The sequence below is a fragment of the Amblyomma mixtum genome, chromosome 3 (genome assembly GCF_055824585.1).
Source record: "Amblyomma mixtum isolate Tamu chromosome 3, ASM5582458v1, whole genome shotgun sequence".
Lineage (NCBI taxonomy): Eukaryota > Metazoa > Arthropoda > Arachnida > Ixodida > Ixodidae > Amblyomma > Amblyomma mixtum.
In genome coordinates this window covers 364,562,784-364,571,393 of record NC_143014.1, presented here as the reverse complement: position 1 = coordinate 364,571,393, position 8,610 = coordinate 364,562,784, and the positions used below count along the sequence as shown (strand labels likewise).

The following is an 8,610-nucleotide window of genomic DNA, read 5'->3' as shown; positions in this document are numbered from 1 at the left end:
CCACAAAATAAGCCCGCAGAAATAAAAATACGCGCGGACTATTTGCTACTTCGGATTACTACGTATTACTCCGCCGATGGCAGAGTGGCAAGCCGCCACGGGACTGGGTGAAAGGCACTCCACGCATTGGTCGACGCGGAGAATTAAAAAAAAGGCGGGATCCGGACGTTAATTCAATTTAATTAGGGAAATCTACCACACAGGGCAATATATCGAAGCTTCTAAGAATGCTTGGAACGTGCAGATTGAGTTCCTGCGGCTGAAAGACGAGTTCAGATTCCTCTTCACTGCACCTTTACGTAAATGTACTCCCTGCCGACACCCTTTCGGGGCAGAATCATAAGAGCAAACAGAATCACAATTTTAATGACCGACTATACTAGTCAAACCAGACGACTCAAAACTCTAGAGCTAATATGTACACCTTGTTATTAGGTCCTTGTTTCAGTAAAAACAATAGAGTATGGCTTTGTCGTAGGGGTGTGTGGCGAGACTAAATGTAGGTGGGGCTTCACTGCAAATTCATGCTGTAAAGTAGCAGCTTACCTCTTGACTCCCTTATCAATATCTGCCAGCTTCTCCACAATAAAGTGGTTGAGGTCCTTTGTGGCAGCTGGCAACAGCCCTGCCGGTACATTCTGCCTTGTCAGCCGTGCCTTGTAGCATTCTGAAATCAAGTTCCCCACCAAAAAGCTTCATGTAGGGGACGTTTTACATCAAAAGACAAATCCCCTCCCCCCCCCCCCCAAAAAAAAAAAGGAATACCAGCCAAACAGTTCCTTTGTCCTTATTTACCCCTCAGCGCTATGACAAGCTGCACTATTTTGCATCATGTGCTACATCATTTAACTCTTACCTCGCATGACGTCAACTTTCCAGGGGGACAGTTGGCTCTTTACTGCCTTGCCTGGATATCGCGGACATTTTTTGCCTGCATACAAACAAAACAACGATTGAAGCTTTCAGTTATCTACAAGGATGAGGAATAGCAGTAATGATTTAGAAATAAGATACAATGCATGCTAATTTACCTTGCAGCGGCCTATTGACTAAGTCCTCCTTTTTCCATATAGCCATCATCAACTCCTTTACTAATTATAGAGCCTTTCTGTTGGCCCTGAATATTGTCACGTTGTAGTGACGGCAGTCCAGTGGTCAGGAAGACACCAGAAATACTTGCAAACGAAGCTCTTTATTTGGGCTGACTTGCGCCCGGAAAAGAACTGAATCACTCGATAGCGGCGTAAGCAACAAGCGTGTTCGTCAATCGTCGATCTACGAATGTCGGCTGCTCGCAGCATCGCTCAATTTAAAGCCGGCAAGGAAACTTCCAGATAGCAGGACAACATCATCTAGAGTAATCTGGAAAAACCTAGATGCAGCCTTTCATGGCTGCGATCAATCGAGATTAGACTGGTCGCTTCTCGCGTCACAAACAAAAATGATAACAGCCCTTTCCTGCAGCCTTGAGCGTGAACGAACATACACTACAATGATACGTGGCAATATATTTCCAGGCCTCTCGTTGTATGCAGAGCCCTTGGCCAATGTCCACCTAGAGAAAACAAAAATCTCTTGACATGTACATGGAACGTTTTTCAGCCTTTTGTCAAGACGGATCAGCATGCAGTCGATTAAAATGCATTTTAACCTATCATGTCGTCACCTTGAAGTGAACTCTCTGTTGATGATTCTGCTGCACTACAGGATGCATGCTGTGGCAGGGATCTGCCACTGCTGCTATCCGATGTGGTTGCTCCAGCCCGAGTGACAGGAGGGGTGACTAAGATGCCTACATTGGGTATTAGCACATGCATAAACACACTGAAAAATTTGACAAATTCAGTTATTCTGCAACTGCAGTATGCAGGCTAGGCACCGGATAGAAAGCTGCCAAGTACAGCACAACTGGATCCTACAAAAAGTAAAAGCAGTCCAAATGTTCTACCACCTACTTCATAACTCGTGAACGTTCCTGAGGCTACCTTTTATCTTATATCCAACTGTTTTTAAAGAATTTCAGGCAGAAAATTTGCAGATGACTGTGTAGTGTTTGCCAAACATTTATAATTAAATTTCTTGCTTTAAGCTTCTGAAGCTTCAACATGTGATCGATGGTAAGGCATGCTAAGACCATGTCGGTGCTTCACCATTTTAATTTTTAGCAATCAGAACAACCTGTTTCAAAACCCAGACTAAATAAAAGAGCAGCTAGGCATGCTGATGTGAGTTACGCATTGTGAAAAGCGAGATAACCAAAATTTCGCACTTACAATATCTCCGTTTGAACGCTGACTCTGGTCTCATAGCAGTTTTGTGTGTGTGTGTAGTGAAGTTTGAAACACTTCATTAATGGAAACAGTTATGTACTTGACATTTAGGCCTGCAACCAGCCTTTGTGAATGGAAACTCGAAAGAGTACATGAAGCACTTATATTAATGACATGCTTCAAACTTCGTTATATACATGTCATATATATAGCATCTAACATGCCAGTACTAACTGCTTTAGATTAGTGCCAAAAGCTTTCAGCCACATACCTTCCCCAACATCAATCCTGGCCAAAATTTTTTCTTGCAGGCCCACATTTAGCCTGCGCAGCTGCAGGATTTCCTGTTCTTGCATTTGCAATTTTGATTTCAGATTCCTGATTTCTTCAGCTTTTTTTTACTTCTTCTTTCAACAGTTTATTCTCTTGGTAGGCTGTGCGACTATGTTCAGGCCTACTTTTTTTTATGCAAGTTTTCGTCATCCACTGCATGCCTAAGCTGCTTTTTTAGCGTCAAGAATTTCCAGAAGATGCTGTCTACGCCCATCCTTCTTCTTTTTTTGGAGGAGGAGGCTGTGCAGGAAAAAATCACTTTGTTGTGTCTCAACTCCCCGAAAGAAAACATATTACATATTAAGAAAGCATGATTACTTTGTCGCACCAAACGTTGTACCCACCCCTTATGTAATGCCCCTGAAAAGGGGTCTTTAAGGAAATAAAATTGATTGATTGATTGATAAGTCACAGGCACCAGACAGAACACATGCAACCAGGTACTTACCTCTTGGAGCACATCATCGTCACTGTCACTCGAGTCCAGCAATCCATTTATTCTTACTCTGCTGCGGGCAACCTTTGAGGCCACATCATCTTCTGACTGAAAATTATGTCAATCCAGGATAAAAAAGAAGTTGTAACATATAGCAAACTTACATCAATGATGTAATATGCATATGATGTAATGAATAACAATGAAACTCGTCAGAACAAGTTTCCCCATGGCCTATTTTTCGCTGATCAGTTCACCTCTGAGCTATAATAGCATCGCTAAAAAAAGATTAAAATAGAGCAAAATAATCTTTGTCAATCTTCTCATCTAGGTTAACAAGGCACGAAAGATACGGGAAGAACGAAGACAATGAAGAGTGCCGACTACTAATTACCTTTCGTGGGAACACACTTTTTATACAGCACTGTATATACAAGAGATGGCGACTGACAGCAAAATATGCAGTCAAGAAAAAATCGTGCAACTAATTTAAAAAAAAAACCCTGCGACATGGGAGCCGGCTTCATTCTCGTTGTTTTCCTTCCGTTCTTAGACTGTATATTAGCACGCCATGTTTACTCCATGTGATAATGAACCAAATGGCCTTCAAAAGGTACTTCTGCAAATATCTGATTTAATGTGATCGCATATATGCACCTTGCATTGAGATCGTCAAAGAGAAATAATCGATTGAGGCTACGAGTGCGTGTGAAGTAAAACCTCCTCGCGAAGCTGATCGATGCACTAGCTTATTGACAAGTGACGCTAACAGCACTTTTTTTTTCTGGGGAACAATTCGGCTCTGCCGTCATGCAAGGCACCATAAAATAAGTCTATACATATTCAACAAGCCAGCTGAAATGAACTTACCGCCCAAGATTAAAACCCGCGAGCGGTAAAAATCGGAACTGCAGTCGGCCGCTGTCCACTTCACGGCATAATGCGCCCTTGGAGAAAAGTCTTTTTCATTGCGAGGTTGGAAGTCTTCAATGTCATCAATGGAGACGATGGCATATTTTTTGTCCTCTTCATAGCGCACGTAAGCGTGGCTGACCATCATTAAGAAACAGCAAGGAGCAACTAGTACAACCAGGCTGCGAGCCACAAGAGACAGAGCCGACTGAAAACACGTGGCCTGCACAGCTTTTGTTTACGCTGCATATCAGCATTCAGGATTTAGCAATCAGTTTCCCACTTTACAAGTAATAAAGTAACAAACTTTAACACAGCAAAAGCTTGTTCTTCGTGTGTTTTAATGTTATAATAAATAACATTTTATTCATCCATTTTTTTTGTGGAGAAAGAAACGCATATCGAAGATACAAACACTTCTACAATGAATACGAAGCGGAGCAATAATATCGACTGGATCAGCTAGACAATTATTTTCAAGATGGCAGCTGTCAGCTTTGTTTGTGTGCTGCTGTCAAAGGCAGTTTGGAATGCAGTAGATAAAGTTTTCATGCGTTCTGGTCGCCACTAAATTTGACAACAGAAATGCATTCTTCGCGAAAACGAAGAAAGCGAGGACCTTACAAAGCCTACTTGAGCCCGGCTGCATATTTTCAACTTCCTCGGTCTACCGCGCGCGCCCGCCACCAACGTGATGTAAGCTCACTCTGTACGTCTTTAGACAATATTTAGGAGAGAGCGTACACGCGCGACTTCAACATATGCTTTTATTGTCGCAGGGAATTTCAGACGCAGCCTTGTCATCTGAAGATGACCCCTGGCCTTGGGAAGAAGACTCCGCTCTATGTGGTGTTCCCGCAGGTCTGGCTAGCAGCGACAGTAGCGGGACTGAAGAAACAGATTCCGATGCTGCCGATTATGACGCAGCAACACAAATGTGGGGTGAACCTGCATCCCTTGATGGCAGTAGATGTGCAGAAACTCCACAAGAACAGGATACGAGTGGATCTTCGTCAGTGTACGACAGCGAGGTTAGTAGCTTTCGAATAAACCGCGGGCACGATCGCTCAGTGGAAGCGCACCCGCTTCCATCCAGAGGCCGTGACATAGGGGCTAGAGTTTCCTTTTTAGAGCTCCGGAAGGGATCACATCAATTTTTGGGGATCTGTCTGAAAAAATTAAAGCTGCTGCCACTGTCAGTAAGTAGCTCTTAAAGGTTGGAAATCACTTGAAGTAGACAGTTGTACTGTTTAGGCATTGTTAGCTGTTCATGTTATTTCACCTGCTGTTAACTTTTGCCGGCTTTTTCGGGTGAAATGTATTTAAAAGGTGTAGTTCTTTTTATCTTGTTTGAGCAGGCACCATTTAAGCATCGCCACCGGTGCTTGTTCAGACCTTCTAAATCATAATTTTCATTTGAGGAGTCGCTACCTGAACAACCTGACAAGGAACCTGGGCCTGGCAAAAACTCTTTGTTTAGCCATCTTTTTGAAGAGCTCATCAATGAAAAAGTAGTTGTGACAAAGGGGGATGCCCTTCTGATGGTGCTGAAATATGCCTTAAAAAATAAGCTATCCCTAACAGGGCTCACAAGCTTTATAGAAATGATCAACAGTTTCTTTGAGCGCCCAATCTTGCCTCACTCCCAGTACAGGCTTATCAAACTGCTTGAGCAGTCTGGGACATCAATGATTTTTCACTTTTTTTGTCCTAATTGCTTTGCACATATAAGCAACATTGATACAAATTCATCTTTTGAGTGCCCAGAATGCAGCAATGTAATCAATGTTTCCAAACTTGAAGACATACCATTCTTTGTACTCTTAGATATTGAGTCTCAGCTGCAGAAGTTACTGAACAATTATGAATTATTAGACTTGACAGAATCGCTGCCCCAAAATAGCACTCTTTCAGATATATGGGATGGACAGCTGTACCGCGATTTTGTTACAAAAACTACAGAAGTTGGACCGAGGATTAGTTTTTCATTAAATGCAGATGGCGCACCGCTTTTTAAATCAAGTGGTACTTCTATTTGGCCAATTCAGCTAATTGTCAATGAAGTGCCACTTGAGCAAAGGATGGCGAAGCTTGTTCTAGCCGCCTTGTGGTTTGGGAAACAAAAGCCAGACATGGCATTACTCCAAGGTGCATTTGTTGATGCCATGAATCATTTAAGTAATGAGGGTTTCACCCTAGAGCGTCAAGGAAAAACTAAGAAATTCAAGGCTTTCTGTGTGTGCTGTGCTGTCGATTCTGTTGCGCGGGCACCAATGCAAGGAGTTACCCAATTCAATGGGTATTTTTGTTGCAGTTGGTGTCTCCAAGAAGGGGAATGGGCTGGGGGCTCAATGCGGTACCCTGTACTTAGCGTCGATCTTATTGACCGCACTGAAAAGCAAATGCTAATCCACATGGAGGGTGCAGAAAAAGAAAATAAGCCCATCCATGGCGTAAAAACTATATCGCCTTTGATTGCTCTGCCATACTTTGAAATAGTGTCAAGTTTTGTTCCAGACTATATGCACTGCATTCTGCTCGGAATCGGCCGTCAGTTTTTAGATATATGGCTTCAGTCATCCAATTGCCAGCATTCAATCAGCCATGAGCAAGAGAGAATTGACCAAAGGTTAATGGCCATACAGCCTCCGAAAATAGTCACACGCATGCAGAGACCGACCAAAGAGCGCAGATGGTGGAAAGCCAAAGAACTTGAAAACTGGATACTATTCTGCAGCATCCCAGTGCTTGATGGCATTCTGTCAAAAACATATCTACAACACTGGGCATGCTTAGTCGAAGCCCTCCATATTATGTTAAAATGCAACATTGAGGCGTCTGAAATTGATATGGCAGCGGAGCTTCTCATGGAGTTCCACATACGTGCGGAAATTCTATATGGGAAACAATTTATGACTTACAATATGCATCAGCTCACACACATTGTGAAGACTGTTCGCCACTGGGGGCCACTGTGGGCTCATTCAGTCTTCCCTTTTGAGTCGGGGAATGGAAGCCTAAAGGAGGTTGTGAAGGCAGCAAATGGAATCCCTCATCAAGTGTGTCGTCATTTGCAAATGGAGGATGTAGCTCAACAGCTAACCCAGCTTGCTGTTGACCAACGGGTAGTGCAGTTTGGCACCTCTCTTGACGCAGCACTTACCAAAAAGAGTGTTTGCTCCAGTGACGGCATCCGCTTCTTCGGAAATGGGACTGAATACAAACAACCAGGCCGTCAAGTTGGAGCTGAATTCAGTATACCTGCAAATTCTAATCAGTATGCTAGCTCATGAAAGGATCAGTTTTTACTTTCAGGCGGTATGCGCTGAATAAGCGAACAAATAATTCTGTTGTTCAATTGACTGATGGCTTATTTGCCATACTTGAAAAACAGGTTTGTGGTGGTGATTCCAAAACTTACATCCTCCTCAAGAAACTCAAGTGTAGTCCAGTAAAAATATTCGATGGTAACTATGAGGCATCTTCTGAAGGTTGTGGCAGAAGAGCGGGACGCGCTTGTTCTGCCAGCATCAAATATTGAGAACGTTTGTGTACTCATGGACCTTCATAACACATATGTAGCTGCAGTTGCAAGCTTATTCACGTTTTGAGAAAATTTTAAATGTTTTTGCAGAAAAAAAAAATTCTATGCCAACATTGCCTCATTGTTCCACCTATGAGCATTAGCTACAGCAGCTTCAAGTGTTTACATCGGTGTGCTCAGTAAACGAGGAGAAGGCGAAATCCAAAATCCATGGATGTTTTCTCTCTGGAACCGTCCTTTCTAAAACCCAAGCAGCACCATCTACCCGATGGATTTTGCACTACTACTTGCAGCTTCCAGTTACCTTAGCTGTATCTGGTATATTTCCTCGTTATATTAGTTCATTAATTTTACAAACGTGTACATCACAAAACGTCGAATTGTTTGACACTTTCTGGAACCCCCTGTGACAAACGGTTCGGCCGTTATGGCCGTCTGAAGGTAGTCAGAATGCACGGTTTGGGGGAGAAGGGTCGTCGGTGTGAATCCCGCACATTTTGAGTTTCATCTTTTAGTAATTTTATCTTCGGGAACATGCCAAGTCATTTGACACCATTTGGAACATTCTGCGTCAAATGGGTGGCCCCCAAATTTTATGCAAATGGTGCTGCCAGGGAGTCCCATATCGGTGGCCACTATGCTGGCACATGTATAACGGATCGAAAGTATAGTTATCAAATGAGGCGCCGCTACGTGCCCGCTTTTGCTATGTGACATAGTGTGGTCACATGATAACTGTTTTGATCAATTTGATCATTACAGACAGACGCATTCTTGGCAAACGTAAGTAGTAAGAGCTAATGCTCTTAAAAATCAAATTATGGAACATCCCAAAGAGACTAAGGCTATGAGAGACATTGCAGTTAAGGGCTCTGGATAAATTTGGACCGCTTGGGGTTCTCCATTTGCAGACGACGACATGCTTCATGGATGGGTCCACCTGCAGCCTTAACGTGCGCTGACATTACACAGGGGCATTCTGTATGTTTCCTTAACCTAAATGTGGCCAAATTCATCATTATTAGCCTGACTGTACCCACTGCAGGGCAAAGGCCTCTCCCATGTCTCTCCAATTAACCCTGTCATGTGACCATAAACTGGCACTGTAAAGTTGT

General features: G+C 43.1%; 1 pseudogene; it reads left to right on the top strand.

Annotated features, from left to right (window-relative positions):
• Positions 1-5,477: 5,477 nt before the first annotated feature.
• LOC149356635 (uncharacterized) lies at positions 5,478-7,562 on the top strand (annotated as a pseudogene).
• The last annotated feature ends 1,048 nt before the right edge of the window (positions 7,563-8,610 follow it).